This window comes from Panthera tigris, chromosome A1 (assembly GCF_018350195.1).
Source record: "Panthera tigris isolate Pti1 chromosome A1, P.tigris_Pti1_mat1.1, whole genome shotgun sequence".
NCBI classification, from domain to species: Eukaryota; Metazoa; Chordata; class Mammalia; order Carnivora; family Felidae; genus Panthera; species Panthera tigris.
The window spans coordinates 49,872,415-49,894,461 of record NC_056660.1 but is presented as its reverse complement, the minus strand read 5'-3'; the positions used below and the strand labels follow the sequence as shown (position 1 = coordinate 49,894,461).

The following is a 22,047-nucleotide window of genomic DNA, read 5'->3' as shown; positions in this document are numbered from 1 at the left end:
GTTTCCAGGTGATTCTATTCCGCAATCAGTGTTGAGAATCACTGACTTTCATGTTGACAGGTCTTGAGTATTTAGCTCCTCAACCTGATCCTGTTGGCATCACCAGTTAACAGCTGTCATCTAAGCAACTTACCCTCAAACCTTGAGTTAATTAGGCATCATGCATTAGTGAGAAGCTAAACACAAAAAGGGTTACCACCATCTAGAAACCTTAATTTTGAGTTGACGGGTCAAATACTAAACATTTTTACTACCATGGGCAACAACAAACAAGCATGTCTTGAATAGTTACAGCATACTAGGGGAAAACAACCCTTCATGTTCATTCCACAAGTAAAGAGGGAGCCCTGGTTCTCACACACAGGAACTTAAGTTGTTAGCTTCCTATCAGCATGTTCAGAGACGATAATCTTACCTATTGCCCTGGAAAATCCCTTTGCAAAAGTCAAGGCTGGGGGGAGGATAAAATTGTTGTAATGGACGGTACACAGTAGCTGCTCAAATGTGACTCACTTAAAGCCTGATAATTTTATGCAAGTGAAATTTTTAGAAATGTAAGCTCTTCTTTCAAATAACAATATTTCCCTTTGTTTTAAAATCATTGACTGTCAATTCTACCTATATTCTTTGTATCCAATACCTAATGCTTTTTTTTTTTTACCTCTGAAACCAATGACTGAATTGCTGCACATGAAAAAGAATGGGAAGTGAATTTTAATTCTACATTGTTCATTTGAGTTTCATTCCTTATTTATATGTCCTAAAAAACCACTCCCCAAATCAATGGACTAGCATATATGGACACATGTTCATTATATTATTTTTTTCTCAGGACTGTGTTCAGGAACAAACTGATAGATATGGATAGAAGTTACGGATATTGCTCATATATTATCTATCTTCTAAGCAATGAAAAAAGATTATCTACATGATAGCTGTATACGTTATCAGTGATCATTTCATCTGCATGCAAGTGAAATATTTAACCATTATCATTATAAGAATATCATATAGTTTACTAAAACAACTGATCATATTTGCCTCTAGATTAAAGAAAACATATTACTTTATATTTGCAAAGGTAAGTAGGCATTTTCATAACTACCATGACAAATATTTAAATATATGTAACTAAATTTTCAACCACAAGTTATCAATGTTTATTGCTTCTGAACATATTTTCCTCAATTCAATAACTTTTCTAATAACAAATAATTTGTGCAAAAGATTTAGTGTGCTTACTAAACACTAAAGTTCAGTACATGCAACACAGAATCTAGAAGTGCTAAGGAAAGAGTGAAGAAAGATCACCTCAGAAACTCAGAAATTTACTTACAGAATTCAACCCTAGAGTACTTGGTAAGTGTTATGTTTCTTTCTAAAAGCAATGGGGAATTCATCACTTAACTCTGAGCAAGAACCAAAGAAATGCATTTTTGAAGACTGACTAAAATGTGAACCTTAAATGGACAAGAGAACTTTAACAAAGTCTTGTGCAATTTGTGGCAGCAGCAAAACAAAAATCGGTAAGCTACATACTTGTGCATTCATCTCTCAAAAGAGAGAAGAACCTGCACTTTGCATAAATAGCTAACTGAAACATTAAGTATGCACAAGTACACTCTAATTTGGGAGACTCCATTCGTTTCTTTAAGAACTACATTGGACAAACAGCTTCTTTAGATGTGTGTATATTATGTTCTTGAGATAGCAAATAGAGATGCTAGTTTTTTACTTTCAAGAATTATTTTTCAGTTTTCTTGTTGTCAAAATTACTTATAAGTTTCCAGAAGCAGCATTAAATTTAGATAGTCTGGGCCCTAATAATAAAAGCATGAGATGAAACATACCTACCTCTTCAACGTTAGCTCAAGCCCAGCAGAATCAGCAGCGCCAAGGACTCTGGAGTTGAATTAAAGAAAGATGTTATTTAATAAAAGATAGAAAGAACTGATATATACATTTTTTCAAGTGTAAGGAGAAGATGGCATAGTGAATACTGATTCTACAGCTTAGTGATCCACAGACGCAAGACAGACAGCAAGTATGAGTGCGAGTAGGGACAGGGTAGGGTGACAGATGGCAGTTGTAAACGTCTTCACCTTGTACAATTCTTATAGCATATGATCAGTAAAATTTTGCTGAATGAATAAAGGCCATATGTATGGTATTATGATCTCAACTTTTTAAAGAAACTGAAAACAGGAAATAAGACTCTATGCAGAAACTAACCATAACGTTTAAACGTGAACATTACAAAACAAAAATGTAAGTAATTTTAACGAGATACACAGAACACAGAATTGCCGATGTTTATAATACCCATTGCTCTTACAATCAAACTGTGTTTGTTAAAGTAGAGAAAGATATACTTCCTGACTTATTTCTTCAACAGGGAGTATTCCCTGCACTCTGCCTCACTCTCTAATTCCTGACCTTCTATAAGCTAATCATTTAAATAAATACATTAGATCCTACTACTTTCCTACTTACATTTTCCAACAGTTTCCAACTGTACTTCACAAAACAAACAAACCCTATGTCATGAACTACAAACCCCTGCATCAGTTGGCCTCTCTCTACTCAAACTTCCCACCTCCAACTCATCTTCCCCTCTTTTCATATCCCATTGCACTAGGACCTTCTTCTCAGTTCCAGAAATACACCAAGCTGTTCCCCACATCAAGACCTCCAGGAGCACAGCTCACTCTCTTGGAATATCACACTACTTGTTCCTTGCCTGGGTCACTAGTCATTTCTCAGTCTATGAGGAGACTTTCTCCCATAATCGTGAGGGTAATAGGTCCCCCGGTGTTATTTTCTCTCATTGCTCGCTGCCGTTTCCCTGCATAGTACTTATCATAGGTGATAAGCATGGAATTTAAGTATTGATATGATCATCACCAGCTTCTTCCTTTCCAGTGGGAACTCCATGAGGGTGGAAACTGTTTCTTTGTAGCCATCACCTGGCAGAAAGCCTGACATACAGCAGGTGCACGGTGCTTCTGAGATGAGTTTATAACTTAAAATAGTGCCAGGATTCTATTTAAATTGCCTAGAAAAACCTCAGTCTTGTAGGTGAAATGGCAATTTAATGACAAAGAAAAATTCAATTCCACCTAATTGTCCATGAAAAGGCAAAGGTGACTCCAAAGAACTAACAAAAATACGGAATTGGAATAGTAAGAACGAATCTATACTGTGTCTATTACATGAAACCTTAAAGACAGTGTGGAGCAAAATATTTTATTCATTTAATTTTTAAAAATTGTATTATGGTAAGAACAATTAGCATGAGATTTACCCTCTCAACAAATTTGTAGGTGTGTATAACAGTATTGTTTACTCTAGGTATAATGTTGTACAGCAGATCTCTAGGTTTTATTCATCTTGTTCAACTGAAACTTTATGCCGACTGACTAGTAATTCTCCATTCCCCCATCCCCTCAGCCTCTGGCAACCACCATGTCATGCTTTGATTCTATGAATTTGACTATATTAGATATCCTATGTAAATGGAATCATGCAGGGTTTTTCTGTGCCTCGCTTATTTCACTTAGCATAATGTGCTTAAGGTTCATCCATGTTGTTGCATGTTGCAGAATTTCCTTCTTTTTTTAATGGCTGGATGAAATTCCTTTGTATATATCACCTTTTCTTTGTCCATCCATCTGTTGACAGACATTTAGGTTGTTTCTGTGTCATGGCTATTGTAAATAATGCTATGATGAACATAAGAGGGCTAGTGTGTGTTCATGGTCCTGTTTTCAATTCTTTTGGATAAATACCCAGAAGTGGGATTGCTGAATGATATGGTAATTATATTTTTAATCTTTTGAGGACCCCCCTTACTGTTTTCTATAATGACTTCACCATTTACATCTCCACCAACAGTGTGAGAGTGTTCTCATTTCTCCACATCTGCATTAACACTTGGCTTTTGTTTTTTGTTAAGCCATTTTTAAATTTTGAACTTCTAAAATCTCCATAAATACTTATTAAAATAATGTTATATAGCTCTTTTTTATGTTTATTCATTTGTGAGAAAGAGACAGAGCATGAGCAGGGAAGGGGCAGAGAGAGAGGGAGACACAGAATCTGAAGCAGGCTCCAGGCTCTGAGCTGTCAGCACAGAGCCCAACATGGGGCTCGAACCCACAGAAGGCAAGATTAGGACCTGAGCCAAAGTTGTATGCTCAATAAACTGAGCCACCCACGCACCCTTATTGTATAACTCTTAAATCAAGCTCTCTTTTTAAATTTGTTGCTAAGGAAATAAATCGAATCATATAGTGAGCCTCCTACTCCAGGGCAACAGGTATAGATAGTGATGATTTAATAATGAAGAGTCAAGTGATAGTTGGCACTTTCAAAAAGCCAGTGTCACATGAAGCAGAGCAATTCAAATGGTTGCTGAGAACACAGTAACAATTTTCATTTTAAATGTTCAATGCAAAATAAGAAGAAAAAACACATTCTGCAGGATTTCTTTTTTCATTTACAAAGACTACTATTTAAGGAGAAAAGCAAAATAGCAATTAAAAACTGTTTAACAAATATGGGCAAATGACAGTACAAAATGTTAACAACCAGAAGCACTGAACCATGTGGATTTGGACTCCCAAAGTGGCCTTTAAATGATTGGAAAATTCAAGTGCTCTTGTCTGCTATTCTGAAGTGCTTTTGTGTAAGTCAGGAATTGCAACAAGAGGACCGTTCTTGGCTTCATAAGTACTTCCTATGAACTTTTGAAATCCAATCTGTATCTTCATGTACACAAATATCACAAGGGTAATAACTGCAGATGGTAAGTGAACTCTAAATCTCCAGCCTCCTGGGATTTTTCATTCCTAATTTTTGTTATCATAAGCTTTTTTTTTTATCAATACACTATATAAACAGATTCCATTTATAGATATTTTTAGAGCAAAGGAAAAGATCCTATATAATCTCTACTGTCACAATATTTTTGGTTTACTTATCTAAGAGAGAAATGTAGTGGTATGTTCATGTATCTAAAACTTTATTTGGGTGAGTTGATTAAAAGAATAAAAAAGAATGGTATGATTCCTCTGAAAGTCTCCATTTTCCTGCTTTGGGGTAGTGTCACAATAACCATAATATATAGATGGATTCGATTTTCTCTTACATTTTCAGCCCCGACATTTATGATAGGATTTCCTAATGACCCCACAGATCAGGGCTTTTCAGGAGATAAATAATGTCACATCTGTAATACTAATTAATCTGTTTTTTTTTAATAAAAGGAGTTTTAGACAGAGCCTGAATGCATAGTGGCAACTAAACCAGCTCCAAGTCTACCTAGAGATGAAGATGAGAGAGATGGGGATGGAAATGGAGATAGGAAGAGGAGGAGGAGGGAGAGAGAGAGAGATTCTCATGAAGCGAGGGCAAAGCATAGACCAAATATCACTGGCACCTGTCAGAAGTTTTAAAGTGCTAATTTATATAAATATCCGAGATTATGAGTACGTTTTGGACACAGATTGAAATAAATGCTGGTAAGAGACAGGAGCAAAGTGTGACAAAACATCAAAAGACAGTAATAACCAATAACCAAAAACTAATAGATTACACAGTGCTCTTAAATTTTCTTGTCAGAGGATTTGGGAAGCCAAAAATGACATACAAGAGGTATATTTAAAATTAAGTCTTCTATTTCTTGTTATTTAACTGCACAAACCTATAGATCATAGTCCTATCTTTTGGCAAACTAACATTTTATGCATCTTCAATAAGAACATCATTATTTCCCAGCAAAAGAGTTCAATATTGATACTAATGTTAGGAACAAAATGGAAGAATGTAATTCTGATTTCTACATCTACTTCACTTTGTTTTCTTTTGACTCATAGAAGTGTCCCCTCTCCATTTAAGACTAACCCTTGAACATATGATCTTTGTATGATTCTTCCCCAGTTTCATGCACTTGAACCCTTCTGTCTCCCTCTCCATTGTTGCCTCAAAGATGCCCAAATTCCCCCCAATCTTTGAGCAATCATTTTCCTCTCTTCTTTATTTCACTAAGAAATTTCACTGGGTATATTCCTCCTGCTTCAAGTTCCATCCCTGCCACCCACTTCCTGTGAAAATTGGTTTTTGTCTCATTCTCACCTGAGGCTACTCTCCATAAAGTCAACTTCTAATCATAAAATTCGGTTGTTTTCTAAATCCTCATTGTCATCCTACGCATTATTGACAAACTAGTTTTTCATGAAAAAAAATCTGCTTCCTTGACATCATGAAATATTGCCTTTCACTGGATCCTTCTAAATTTTTGAGGGGTGTTTTTTGTTGTTGTTTTTTTCTCCAACTATTCTTCCCATTCCTTTCACTGCTCTTGTCCCTTAATTGCCAGTGCCCCCTCATCTTGATCCATTGATCTTCCTTTCAATACTCTCTTCATGGATTCCTATAATTTTCATTTATTGGCTCAGTGAAAAGTATGCCATAGAAAACTATGTATCTCCAGCAGCTGCTGAATCCTTCTTGGATGTTGCACTGACATATTCAACTCAGTGTTCTCAAACAAGGTATTTTCCCCCAACTATATCAGCTCCTAAAAATTCTCAATTTTTTTTTCAATTCTCTTTGACTTTTCCCTTTCCATAAATCTTTTTTGTTATGTCCAAGCAGCACTCAAATATAGTGGGTTTGTTTTTCACAGTGCTATTTGCATCCACCTTTTCCTATTTACTTCTGCTGCCATGATTCAACCCTAGATCCTTATTAACATGGTCTCTTCCCCCTTCCTTCCCCTTCAATACCTCTGCTGTCTTGTTATCAAAGTTGACATCCTTCAACATAGCTCAGATTATATGTTTCCTTCACCAAAAAGTTTCAATAGTTCAAATAAAGATCAGACTCCACCTGTCATTCATAGACCTGGTTTGTGTACATAACAACTTACCCCAAAACTTAGTGTCACTAAATAACTGGGTTAGGAATCTGGACAAGGCATAACAGGGATATCTTATCTCTGCTCCACAACATTGAGTGCCTAATCTGGAAGATTTCAAAGTTGTGAACTGGATTCATTTGAAGCTCAGTCACTCACAGGTTTAGCAATTGGTGCTAACCACCTCCTTAAGTTGACCTTTTCATTGGGTCTTTGCATGGACTAGTTTGGGTTTCATCACAGGTTGATGGATGAATTCCAAGGGCAAGAGTCACAAGCAAAAGAGACAAGCAGAAACTCTTTTCTTTTTTCTTTTTTTTAACGTTTAATTTATTATTGAGAGAGAGTGCATGAGCAGGAAAGGGGCAGACAGAGAGAGAGGGACAGAGGATCTGAAGCAGGCTGTACACTGAGACCACTGAGCCTGATGCCATTGGTCCCATGAGATCATGACCTGAGTCAAAGTCAGATGTTCAACCAACAGAGCCATCCAAGCATGCCAGAGCTCTATTTTTTTATGAACTAGTCTCAGAAATCACATAGCATCACTTGCACAGTTTTCCATTGGCTGGAATAGTTTCAAGCCCACTCAAGTCCAAAAAGAAACAGAATCTACCTCTTGGAGGGGAATGGCAAAGTTCTGGAAGCATGAGCACCACAAATACGGTTGTTGTCATTTTGGAAAAATACAATCTGCCACAGATCTCCACCAGCTGGTGTTAACCTCCATTCTCAGCTGGATACTGCACTAATGCCATATAGGGTTTTCCTTCTCCAGCCTTTGACTCCTCCTACACATGCACCCTCATCTTGAGGTGGGACATATCACCAACCCTTTATGGAATTATGTCCCAAACTAAACTTAGAAAATCAAAGTAGGGGCAGAAAAACAAAGAGAGATTCATTTACCTTACAATAATCTGGAATTCTAGATGTTATACCATTAGAGATTGCCAATCTTAGCAGCAGAAAGAATTTAAGGCTGTAGGCTCTTCATTCTGAGGCTGAAATTATAACGTGCTTCTTTTCTTCACCCCAATCTCCTATTTACTTGACCTGAAATCACCCTTCCCACCCCAACTCCATCTCCTACTCTAAATCCCTCTGCTTCTGGGTGAACCAATCCAAGCCTGATAAAAGAATGAGAGAAAAAAGGACCATCAATCTCGCAGAATAAATCAATCAAAGACCAGTGTAACCATGGTAGGAGACATATAGAATGGAGAAGAAAAGAGAAATTGAGTAAACTGAGATGAGCTCAATTGCACCTTGCAAGGAAAAGCAAAGACGGGTTTGAGACCTGCCTGTAGGGTTGATGGAGTAATAGAATATACTTTCAGTGATATGACATCCCAACCTCTTATAGCTCAAGAAACATAACTAAGGGTTTAAATAAATTTATTTTTCTTCTTTCAAACTCAGCAAATATCCAACACACTTTCACTTTCCTTCCTCTACACCTCAGCCCCAAACATATGCTTCATCTGGAATAAGTGTCTTCCCCAAATAAACATGTTGATCTTTTCAGCTCCCATTGAAATATCATCTTCTTTATAAAATCATCTCAAAAGTGGTATCTCCCTCAGACAAATACACAAACACAGTAATTTCCTATGTCTTTTATTACACTTACTACATGGATACTAGAGAACATTTTCTATACCCTCTGGCAAATGGAAAGATCCTCAGGAGTAACAGATTCTCACTTCTTTCTTCCCACAGCACGTTAGGCAATGCCTCAAATATAGAGAAGTTGGATTAACACATAACAAATTATTCAAATCTGTGAATGGAATTTTGCTGCAATCATACTTGGGATTTTGAGTATCATTCTGGCTGTTCCTTCTCATAAAAAAGCACACCAAAGCTAAAGAAGTTATAATTAAAAGCAATTATAATGATCAAGTTTTTGCTTTCAGAAGGAAGATGAGATTCTTCAAAAAAGAAAAAAAAACTAAATAATAATAAATTAAGATTGTAAAGACAAAGCTTAATCTATAAAAATTCAAGAGATTATATGTTAAGTGAATTCAAGTACATATAACAAATTTTGGTGTACTATTATTTTTGAAAATCCCTCAAAATTTAAAAATAGTAAAATCAAGACGAATAAAATTTTTGATATGTGGTTAAATTTTTTCCACTAAATTATAATGTACAGTTGGCCAAAATGGTATAAATGTTCCACTCATCTTGACAAAACTTTCGAGGGTTTTCTTCCTGACAACAGGCCCCTGACCACCCTTTCCTTAAAGCTTTTACTTTAAAAACATGCAATTTTAAATCCTTTCTCTGCCCCTTTAAGATATAAAGCTTCTCCCAGCTTCATGCCAGTTTTACAACCTACCAGTGCCTTTCCCAAGGACTTGGGAGGGATCCCTTTGAAATGTAATCATCAGAAAACATAAAGCCCTTCTATGCTAGTTTCTGTGGTACAGTAAGTGTCAATTAGCAAACACAGATGGCCTGATCACACTGACCAACCAGTCACCTAACATTCTCCTGCTTTTCCATTAGCTCACAAAGGTGTTTAACTCTCTTGTCTTTTGTTTCAAGAGAGTTAGTATCAATTTCTCTCCCTTATTGCAAAAGTCTTGAATTAAGTATTCCCTGCCTGTTTAACTCCATCAGATGCAAGTTTTCTTTGACAACTGTCACCTAAGAGAATTATCAGCCTAACTGACGCATGTCAAATTTAGAGAAAAAGTGTTAAGAAAATCAAAGTATTTTTTTATTTTTTTTAATGTTTATTTATTTTTGAGGGAGAGAGACAAAGCACAAGTGGGGGAGGGGGAGAGAGAGAGGGACAAAGAGAGAAAAAGAGAGAGAGGGAGAGAGAGAGAGGATCTAAAGCAGGCTCCAGGCTCCAAGCTGTCAGCACAGAGCTGGACACAGGACTCAAACCCACAAACCAGAAGATCATGACCCAAGCTGAAGTCAGACTCTTAACCGACTGAGCCACCCAGGCTCATAAGAAAAACAAAATATTTTTATAAACCATTCTAAACTAGTTTGGCTCATTAAAGACAAATCCATATACTTTCATACCTTGCCCTTTGGTGTTATCATCAAAGACAGAAGACTGGGCAGAAGTGGACAGAATGCTGAATCCAGGATAGAATTTATTTTTTCAGTCATTTTTTTTTCCATCTATTCCACAAGATATTTTTGGCCACTTCAAAATACTAGGCACTGTGACTGGGCGTTTACTATTAAAAAGATGACAATATCCAGTCTCCTCCCATATGGACCTCACAGTCTAGGCTGAGGCAGCAAAATGTAAACCGTACATTACCGTGCAATGCGCTAAGTGCTCCTCTGTGCTCTAATGCCAACAGTTATTCCAGTCTCCTCCCTGTCACATGCCTCAGCTCTGCATGGATAGTTCAGGTTTCCTGTGTACTTGTGAGGCAGCCCAATCCCAACATCAGCAAGGGGCTTTTTTTTAAGTGTTTTATTTATTTTTGAAGACAGAGATATAGCACCAGTGGGGGATGGGCAGAGAGAGGGGGAGACAGAATCTTAAGCAGGCTCCAAGCTCTGAGCTATCAGCACAGAGCCTGATGCAGTGTTTGAACCTATGATCCAGGAAGTCGCTAAACTGAGCCACTCAGGCTCAGCCCCTCAGTGGCCCTCAGCAGGGGGCGTCTTAATGAACAGAGAGGCAGAATTCACAACTCCTTGCTGCTTTGCTTCTAGTTTCCAGGAGGTAAATTCTTCATCCAGGTGATCATACTTCTGAGATTTATTCACTGACTACTCAGATGCAAAAACCTTTCTAAAGATACTCTGACCTTTCTATTTGTTAATTTAAATGTCTCTTCCATTTCCTATGCTTCAACCTACATAGATGAAAAGTAATTAACCTTCACTCATACTTACTCTGACCTTGAATAATTTGTATATTAAGGTTAGAAACTGGTATGAATAGATAGTATTGCAATTTACAGCAGTTAAATAATCATCTTCCTCAAAACTAATATTCTATCATCTAACTGTTTCAATTTTTAGGTCAGGAAAAAAATGTCAGAAATTATGAAACTCACAACTGTTAGTCACCTTTGCAATAGAATTATAGATCCGCTTTGAAAGACTTGAGTTTTGTTGATACCTTTCTTGCTTGGAAACAAGAGACAATCTTTCCTTCTGTCCTTGTTTACTGATTTAGTGTGCTTGTTGCCATGGTAACAAATCCATAGCTCCCAGGCGATCAGTGTTTTGAACTCTGAATCTTTTGACCCTCTGAAACCAGCAATATAGAAAAGGTAAGAAAGTAAGTTATATAATCCCTCAAGTGGACCAATTTATGGAAATACATATTCTGCTGCTATGCTCCAAACTATATGCAGTGTAAATCTCTAGTATTTTAGAAGAGAAGAATACAAATAGACACTGTGCCTTGAATTATCAAACTATTGTGAGATTAGCTTTATAAAACATGCTGTTAGAACCTATCCCCAGGCCTGCATGCATAACAACTTTGACCTTAGAAAAGGCTTCATGATCAACTTTTTAGATATTTCGGTACATGCAGAAGTGTGTACAAAACAGGTCTTTTCCTACAATAATCTTACAATTAATTTGCATATTAAAATAAATTTGTAAGTAGAAAATACAGTTGGCCCTTGAACAATGTGGAGGTTAGAGGCCCTAACCCCCCATAGTCAAAAAACCATATATAATTTTTGGCACGCCCAAAAACAACTTCTAATAGCCTACTGTTGACCAGAAGCCTTCCTGATAACAAATAGTCAATTGACACGCATTTTGTATGTTATATATATATTATATACTGTATTCTTACAATAAAAAAAAAACTAAAAAAAGAAAATGTTAAGAAAATCATAAGGAAAATATTTTTACAGTACTATACTGTAAAAAATCTACATATAAGCAGTTCAAACCCATGTCTGAAGGGTCAAATGTGTAGAAGAGAAAAATAAATACTACCTATAAATAATAACTTTGGTTTTCTGAATATAAGGGGTAAGGTCTTTTAAGGTTAAGGTAAAATTAGGGTACAAATGAACTGAGCAAATCTCAGCAGATTTCATTCACACATTTATTTATTAATTCATTAAATATTTATTGATCTCCTACAAACAAAAGGCAAGTGTATTGGGTAAATAGAGTGAGCGAGGGAAAAGGGAAAAAGGGAAGGAAATGAGGCAGGAGCCAGATCCCTGTAGAGCCTTTAAAGGTATTTTAAAGTGTCTGAATTTATTCAAAGTACACTGGAAGTCATTGGAGGGCTATAAAAAAGGAGAGGAAACAAAATCAGATTTGCATTTCTAAAAGTAGCTGCTGGATACTTTATTATTTACAGCTAAAACTTATTATATTTTTAGAAGAAATTTAATTGTGCACAAATCTGTATGATTTGGACATTAAAATGGGTGGATCATCCATGCATAATCCCAGTGATTGCTGGAACCAATTGTGTCTAGACAGGGCATCGACATGAATCACCTTAATTTTTGTCTGTCCTAAGCTTTGACTACAGTAATCCTGTGGATGACAACAACGATGATTTAATGGTACCACTGCTAACAGTACGTACCATTTATTAAGAATTTAGCATTTTGCAGACACCATACTGAATGCTTTGTATTATATATCACATTTAATCCTTATAAGAACCCCATACAGTGTCCATTTTATAGATGAGTAAACAATCTTAGAGTGATTAAGAGAGACCTTCTTGACTTCAAGCAGAATAGATACTGAATTAGGAGTTCATCCAAGATCTCACTAATTCCATGAAGTAAACTCTTAGCCTTGAAATGTGATTTTAATTGGTTTCTTTTAGAAAATCTGGATGTAACTTTTTTTTAAGGTTACGTTTTCTCCACTAAGTAGATATAACAACAGTATTTGATTCTGAGTAGAAAACATATCTAGAAATGTATTATGTTTTTCTTTTTCAAAGATGCAACAGTACAACAAACAACAACAGTGGCACTGCCATTAAATGTACTGAGTTTTGGCCAAGGCAGCACGTGAAAGTTATACTGATTCACTGAAATTTGTTATCTTTTTTCCTAAACATCAGCAAAACAAATCCATTATTAACTCAATGGCATTTCAACCAATAAGAAAAAAGAAACATTCAAAGAAACCAAACCTGCTATAGTGTTTTCTGTCCTGATTCACGTTGTGACAACCTCCTATAAGTCAGGAAGAGAGTGATTCACATTTTAACCCATTCCCCAAATTCTAACAAGTTAAAATTCTAAAGTTACTGAATGTATCTCTCCTTAAGAACTAATTCATCTGGAATCACTGGGTTCCACTCCTGAAGCCAAGACTACACTGTATGTTAACTAACTTGAGGAAAAAAGTAACTAATTCATCCAGTGTCTTTCTCCCAGAAAGACCGGAGCCTAGAATACACCCAAAAATAATTGTTTTTCCCTTAAAAACTAGTGCTAGCTGTTGCTGCTTCAGGACCAGCCTTAAGCATCCTGCTGGCCCTCTAGCCAGCACATCATACATAGAAAATACGTCTTCATTTTTTGGCAGTTTTACTTAGAGTTCTATAAATGTCTTTTAACTACTTTTGCTTTCTATTCTATCTAGAATCTTCTAATATTCACTACCATACAGTCTGTTTTTTTCTTTAATAAACCTAATAATCAAATATTTTTTTTCCAAAATCATTTCCCCCTCTTAGCACTCTAATACCTGACACTCACATCAACACACCTTGACATCACCCATCCACAGACACTGATTTGGGCGGGGGGTGGGGGGAGCAAGAAAATGAAGAAATATCAAATGACTCTTCAGCTTTCTGACTCTCATTAGGTTCTTTCTGATGATTCCTCTAATAGCTGTGTGATTAGTTTAACATTTGGAAAAAAGACAATGAGCTGTTGCCACTCTCATTTTATGATGATGCAAGGTTAGTTGTCAAATAACACAAGTGGAAACTCATGGCTAAACTTTCAAGATGTTTAGTTTGGGCTAAAGAAAAAAGATAAATTATTCCAGGCCTCTCCCTTTCACCCCAGCACACATATACTTGGGAAAGACAGGCTGTCAATCACTCTTGAGTGACTCATTATTCAGTCACTTCTGTGCTTTCACTCAAATATTATTTGAGTGATTTCAATGTGATAAGCAGCAAAAGGATGGCATAGCTCCTTCTTGCAAAACACACAGATTTTAGGAGGAGGGAGATGGCATGACACACATACCACAGTACAGGGCTGAGTATAAGCTCATGAAGACAGGGGCAGAGTTTCATATTAAATCGGAGAAGGAAGAGTTCACTTTAATTAAGATCAGGGAAAGTTTTGATGGAGAAGTAACATCTAGTCCCTTCAGGAAGGGCAGAGTTTTGACAGGAAGATGAGGGAGGGAGGGGTTGTTGGGGAAAGCATCAGAGGCAGAAGAAAGGGCATGAGCAAGGCAGATTTAACGTAGTGGAAATAGCACGGACTGGGAGTCTGGGATGCATGTGTGGGTGCAAGCCCTTCACCTACTAACAATCACATAGTCCTCAGTCCCCTTCTGTATAATGAGGGTTAAACTAGAGGATCTCCAAGTTCGCTTTAAATTCTAAAATTCTATGATGTTTAAAACCCAGAGATGGGAAGCCACACAACATAATTAGAGAACAGCAAGGAGTATCGCTTATCTGAAGACTAACAGATATACACAGGCAGTGAGAAATGAGATTGGAAGAAGTGATTAAGGCCATACGGCATTTGAATGCTGGTGTAGGAACTGGGGTTGTACATAGTAGTCCATGGAGATCCAGTGAATATATCCCATACCACCCAACATTTGTTGCAAATCAATCTAATAATAGTTTAGAGGGTAGAATTGAGCCAAGAGGTGTGTGAGTGGCTATTATGAGATCAAGTTATGGGTCCTAGGGGTGAGAACCAGTGCTGTAATGGTAGGAATAGAAATGACGTTATAGACGTGAGAGGCACTGTGAGTAAGCTGTATCTATCCAAGAAGAGCTTAATTTACTAAGTCAGAGATCTACCTCAAGAAAAGTATTTTTTTGTCATCAAAAGAAAGTTAACCCCATTATGAATCTCAAGCCTGGATTATTATAAGTCACTAAGAATTGCCACTCTCTTCTCATAATATCTTTTATTTTTGACTTTCCTCTTGCCTATAGTGCCTGTCTAGGGCCTTAAGAAAAGCATGCTATGTTCCTGACAAGATGGTGACCAAGAGTTGTCTTTGGCTCCCTCCCCCAATTTACTCATGAGGACCAGAGCCACAGCATTTCTCATAAGTGTGATGCTGCCACAACAATAGGCAAATAGAAGACAAAAAGTAGAAGAGAATATGAAGTCCAGAACTAGGCCCAGGAGGAATTCAAATATAGTAGCGATGGCACCTCAACACAATGAGGGGAAATGATGATAATTTGGTAGGCTATATTAGGAAAAGTTGCTCATTCTATGAAGGGAAACACAGTTGTTTCCTTATTGCACACTCTATACAAAGATGGAAAACAAATGGAATAAAGACCTAATGTGAAGGCATAAATACAAACGTAACTGAAGAAAAATATAAGAGAATATCTTTGTGAATTAAACATTGGAAAGATTGCTTAAACACAGAGATTCCAAAAGCACAATACAGAAAGCCAAGTGATACATATTACATAAATAAAAAATAAGGTTTCCTGTTTAATGAAGGATCCCACAAACAGAGTAAGCAGAAAAACAGTAGCCAGAAAGAGGATATGTTAAAAGTCTAAAATCAACCATAAACCAATCTCTAAGTTATACAAAGAATTCTGATAAAACAATAAAAAAAACAATAAGCTCATTTTTAAAAATGAGCAAAAGCCACAAATAATCAATTCACAGAAAGCTAAGTCTAAATATCTAGTAATACTCAAATTCATTAGTAACCCAAGATGTGATTAAAAGTACAAAGAAATATCTCTTTACAACTATAAAAATTAGAAAGCCAGTAACACCAAATTTTTGGTGAAGATTTGGGGGGAAGAGGATATTTATGCACTGCTGAACAAAATAAAATCTGGGTATAGTCATTTTGGAGATCAATCTGATAAAATTAAGTATCAAATGTAGGCATGATCGCATTCCTGGGTATCCATAGCAGGACATGTCTGAGGATGTTTATTGGGTAATTGTGGGGTAACAGAGAGTTTGAGACCTTGGTATACTTCAGTGCAGGAAAAAAAATTAACTGGACTCAACACTGAAATACCAAGCAAACTATGAATATGAAATATAGCAGTTAGAAGCAATGATATAGACACACACACATTTTACCAACAATGTTAAATGAATAAAGGAATAGAAGAAGCTTTGTAGGACAATATATGTTAATTCCAAACACATATACAAAATCTAAAGTTACCAAACATGGAAACAGAAAGAAGAATGGTAATTATCAGGGGCTAGGGGTAAGGAGAGAAAGGGAGTTGTTTTAAAGGGTATAAAGTTTCAGATTTGCAAGACAAAAGACTTCTGGAGATATGTGTCACAATGGTGTGAATATACTTATACTGAAATGTACACTTAAAAATGATTGAGGAGGTAAATTTTATGTTATGTGGTTTTACTGTAATAAAAACATTAAAATAAATACAAATTAAAACATATATACAGTCAAAACTACTAATGAGTTTATAAGATAAAGGCATATTTAAGAGCCCATATCAACATGTGTTAACCCCACCTATGGTGAGGATTAGATTGAAATGAGAATCAGAGATGGAGAAAATTGAAACAAACAAAAAGTTCTCAACAAGATACTAGCAAATTGAATCCAACAGTAAATTAAAAGAATTATTCACCACAATCAAGTGCGATTTATTCCTGGCTTGCAAGAGTGGTTCAATATTCACAAATCAGTCAATGTAATACACCACATTAATAAAAGAAATGATAAGAAGCATATGATCCTCTGAATAGATGCAGAAAAAGCATTTGACAAAATACAAAAGCCTTTCTTGATAAAAACCTTCAACAAAGTAGAGATTGAGGGAACATACCTCAACATCATAAAGGCCATATACAAAAGACCCACAATTAATATTATCCTCAATGGGGAAAAACTGAAAGCTACTCCTCTACAGTCAAGAACAAGACAGGAAAGTCCACTCTCACCATTGTTATTTAACATAGTACTGGAAGTCTTCGGCCTCAGCAGACAACAAAAAGAAATAAAAGGCATCCAAATCGGTAAGGAAGAAGTCAAACTTTCACTATTCTCAGATGACATGATACTCTATATAGAAAACCCAAAAACTCCACCAAAAAATTGCTAGAACTGATACACGAATTCAGTCACAGAGTATAAAGTCAATGTACAGAAATATGTTGCATTTCTATACACCAATAATGAAGAAGCAGAAAGAGAAATCAAGGAATCTACCCTATTTACAATTTCACCAAAACCAATAAAATACCTAGAATAAACCTAACCAAAGAGGCAAAATATCTGTACTCTGAAAACTATAGAACACTTATGAAAGCAACTGAAGAGAACACAAAGAAATGGAAAAGCATTCCATGCTCATGGATTGGAAGAAAAAATATTGTTAAAATATCTATACTACCCAAAGCAATCAAATATTTAATTCAATCCCTACAAAATACCACCATCATTTTTCACAGTGCTAGAACAAACAATTCTAAAATTTATATGGAACCACAAGACTCCGAATAACCAAAGAAATCTTCAAAAAGAAAAGCAAAGCTGGAGGCAACACAATTCTGGACTTCAAGCAATATTACAAAGCTGTAGTCATCAGGACAGTATGTACTGGCACAAAAACAGACACTCATATCAATGGAACAGAATAGAGAACCCAGAAATGGACTCACAACTATATGGTCAACTAATCTTTGACAAACCAGGAAAGAATATCCAATAGAAAAAAGACAGTCTCTTCAACAAATGGGTTGGGAAAACTGGACAGCAACATGCAGAAGAATGAAACTGGACCACTTTCTTACACCATACACAAAAAATATATTCAAAATGGATGAAAGACCTAAATGTAGGATAGGAAACTATCAAAATCCTAGAGGAGAACACAGATAGCAACCTCCTTGATATTGGCTGTAGCAACTTCTTACTAGACACGTCTCTAGAAGCAAGGGAAACAAAAGCAGAAATGAACTATTGGGACTCCATCAAGATAAAATCTTATGAACAGCAAAGAAAATAATCAACAAAACCAAATGACAGTCTATGGAATGGGAGAAGATATTTACAAGTGACATATCTGACAAAGAGCTAGTATCCAAGATCTATAAAGAGCTGATCAAACTCAGCACCCAAAAAACAAATAATCCAGTTTAGAAGTGGGCAGAAGACATGAATAGGTTTTTTTCCAAAGAAGACATCCAGATGGGCAACAGATACATGAAAAGATGCTCAACATCACTTATCATGAGGGAAATACAAATCAAAACCATGATGAGATGCCACCTCACTCCTGTCAGAATGGCAAAAATTAACAACACAGGAAATGACAGATGTTTATATATATGTACACACACACATACACACACACACACAAATACATATATATGTATATATGGAATACTACTGAGCCATAGAAAAAGATGGCTTGCCATTTGCAAAGATATGGATGGAGCTAGAGTGTATCACGCTAAGTGAAATAAGTCAGATACAAATACCATATTATTTCACTCATATGTGGAATTTAAGAAACAAAATAGATGAACATAGGGGAAGGGGGGAAAGAGAGAGGGAAACAAACCTTTTTTTTAACTTTTTGATGTTTATTTATTTTTGAGAGAGAGTGTGTGAGCAGGGGAGGGGTATAGAGAGAGGGAGACATAGAATCCAAAGCAGGCTCCAGGCTCTGAGATGCCCGCACAAAAGCCCAATGAGGGTCTTGAACGCATGAACCATGAGATCACAACCTAAGCCAGACACCTAAATGACTGAGCCACCCAGGCACCCATGGAGACTCTTAACTATTAAGAACAAATTGAGGGGTGATGGAGGAGAGGTGGGTGGGGAATGGGCTAAATGTGTGATGGGTATTAAGGAGAGCACTTGCAGTGAGCACTGGGGTATGTAAGTGATGAATCACTAAAGTCTACTCCTGAAACCAATATTACACTATATGTTAACTAACAAGAATTTAAATAAAAACTAAAAACAAAAAATAAGTAAATGAAAGTAAATCAATCAAAAGGGCAAATTATAGTGTACTATGAACTAAAGCATACAACTAGGTCAAGTAAAGAAAGTAAGCAAGGGATAAAGGAAAGAAGGGAAAGAGGAGGGAGGGAAGGAAGGAAAGAAGAAAGAGAAGAAGAAAAGTAGGAAAGAAAAGGAAGGAGGAAAGGAAAAACGAAGGAAATAAATGTAAGGGAGAGAAAAAGGAGGTGTATTAGGTTTCTCCAGAGAAACAGAACCAACAGGAATTGGCTCGTGTGGTTATGGAGGCTGAGAAGTCCCAAGATCTAAAGTTAAGTAAACTGGAGTCCCAGGAGACCAATGGTATAGCTCCTTCTGAGTCAGAGTCTGAAAGCAGAAAGCTGATGTCCCAGCTCAACTACAGGCAGAAAGAGAGAGCCAGTTCTCCCTTATTCAGCCTTTTTATTCGATTCAGGCCTTCATGGATTGGATGAGGCCCACCCACATTGGGAAGGGTAATCTGTTTTACTCAGTTTGCCTATTCAAATAATCTCATTCAGGGGCGCCTGGGTGGCTCAGTCCATTAAGCGGCCAACTCTTGATGTCAGCTCAGGTCATGATCTCACATTTTGTGAGTTCAGCCCCATGCTTGGGGCTGCTTGGAATCCTCTCTCTCCCTCTCTCTCTTCCCCTCCCCCATTCACACTCTGTCTCTGTCTCTCAAGGATAAATAAATGTTAAAAAAAAAAAATCTTAAAAAAAAAATACTAAATATTCTGTCTTTACTAAGGCTCAGTAGTAGGCCAAGGTTTATTTCTTAAAAGGAGAGTAGCTGTCTGGATTGTAGTGCTGTATTCCAAAATCCTAATGGGCTATATTGTGATTTACCTATAGGGGCCTGCCAAAGGCTGCAAAAAGCATTCTTATATGCCACTGATGTTTCAAACACCATTGGATCCACTGGAGCATATGTCTCAAAGGACAGAGCAGCTTGCACAGCAGCCTGGATCTTCTGTGTTCTGGGCCCCACCCAAAATTAGCAGCATTTCCCATCACTTGGTAAATGTACTGTAGTAAAACACCTAAATGAAGAATACGTTACCTCCAAAATGTAGAGACCTACTGAGCAATGTGACTGTCTCAGTTGCAGGAGGGGCCAGATGCAACAATTTGTCCTTTATCTTAGAAGGAATATTGCGATATGCACCACACCACTGAACCCCTAGGAATTTCAGGTAGAGGGCCCCTGAGTTTCTGTAGAATTTATTAGGCAATCAAAACTGCTACTGCTGAGTTTATAAGGTAAAGGCACATTTAAGAGCCTATATCAAAGACGGTATGTAACCCATGGTGGGGTTTGGATTGGAATGAGAACCAGGATGGAGAAGACTAAAACAAACAAAAAGGAACAAATAATAAAGTACAATGAACTAAAGTGTACAAATAGTTCAAGGAAAGAAACAGAAAAAGGAATGAAGAGAAGGAGAGAGAAGGAAAGGAGAAAAGGAAGAGCAAAGTGCGAACAAGACCATGACTAAGGAACCTGAGACTTCCCACAGAATGGTTCTGTTCTTAGTCACACTGTGTCTTCCCCAGCCACATCACTCCCTTCAGTTTAGACTTCAGTTGTAGCATCTTTGGAGGCAAGTGGTTGCATTCTCAAGCAGCCCATTCCAAAAAATATTGGCATCAGAAAAGCAAGTAGGACCATGACCTAAGAAAGGCAGAGTAAAGGATGTCAGACTCATGTTATCACAGGACAGTGCAACAGGATGGAAAATCATGTTCCTACATGGGCTTTTGTGGAAGGCAGAAGGGCTCTGCATCTGAACTCTCTGACAAGGTCTTAGCAGTCCCCCCACTATTTTTGCCCTGACATGATCTCATTCCAAACTCCTCTGGCTTATAGTCTGTAATCATTTTATATTCAAAGCACATTGAATTCACCTGGCTTCTGGTCCTCCTTTACCTTTGAGGTTTCATTGCTAACAGCTATTTAGTATCTGACAGCAATTCTGTCTGCCTTCCCATCTTCCCTTTTGGTTCATTTTACAGATGCAGTGATTCAAAATCAGATTTTCTTAAAAATTCCACTTTGCCCTCACATTTATTTGTTCCATTTCTCTGCCCATCCTGCAGAGGTTTTGTTTGATCTAAAGCAGGAGTCTTATCTCAGTACTCATGACAGTTGAGGCCAGCCAATTTGTGGCAGGGGCTGTCCTGTGCATTGTAAGATATTTAGCAGCACACCTGGCCTCCACCCACTAGCTGCTATTAGCACTCCTCTCCTTTCTGACAACAGAAAACATCTCTAGATATTGCCACATGTCCCATGGGAGGGAAAATTGTCCTTAGTTCAAACAAGGATCACACAGATTTCAATATTATCTTGGGGATTAATCCTACAGATAATTATCCATAATTAAAAATAATGGGAAATAAGGAATTTTAAGGAATTCTCTTCTCATCCCACCAATTATCATTCAACAGGATAATTTGTCATTAATCATTAATCAGTGCACTTTGTTGATGGTCCTTTTGTAATTTCTCACTCTTCTATGTATGGCCAGGCTATGCTCTCCTAAGACCATAGATAGATGTCTCAAATTTATTGACCTGATGTGTACTCACTTTAACTCATAGAATTTATTAAAGCTGGTGGTTAATCATTTATTATCACACTGGTTATCTGTCCTTGAGTCATCTTAAGTCAATACTTCATGTTGATGAAATGGTTTTGCTGAGTATCCCCTTTTGTTTTAGAATTTTTATCAAATGTTCTAGCAAAATGTGGTATACTTATAATTTCAAAAATTTTTTTCACTTAAAAATTAGCATATTTGTTCTTCATATATGAGCTATGTATTACCATTAGAACAGTTTTCCAAAGTATGACTCCTATGAATTTATACTAAGAACATCAAACATTTTTCTAACTTTACTGATGCATAATTGACAAATAAATATTATATATACATTTAAGGTGAACAATATAATGATTT

At 36.7% G+C, this 22,047-nt stretch overlaps 1 long non-coding RNA gene across 2 annotated transcripts in view; it reads right to left on the bottom strand.

The window, feature by feature from the left end:
• The window catches only part of LOC122236612, a 227,966-nt gene that overhangs the window by 51,130 nt on the left and 154,789 nt on the right, over window positions 1-22,047 (bottom strand). The window contains exons 1-2 of one of the 2 annotated variants that reach the window (XR_006214699.1): window positions 10,979-11,063; window positions 1,855-1,902 (exon numbers count right to left, since the gene is read on the bottom strand). This is a non-coding gene — a long non-coding RNA (uncharacterized LOC122236612). Of the gene's footprint in view, window positions 1-1,854; window positions 1,903-10,978; window positions 11,064-22,047 lie in introns of those variants that run through there. The other variant, XR_006214702.1, reaches the window with a different exon arrangement.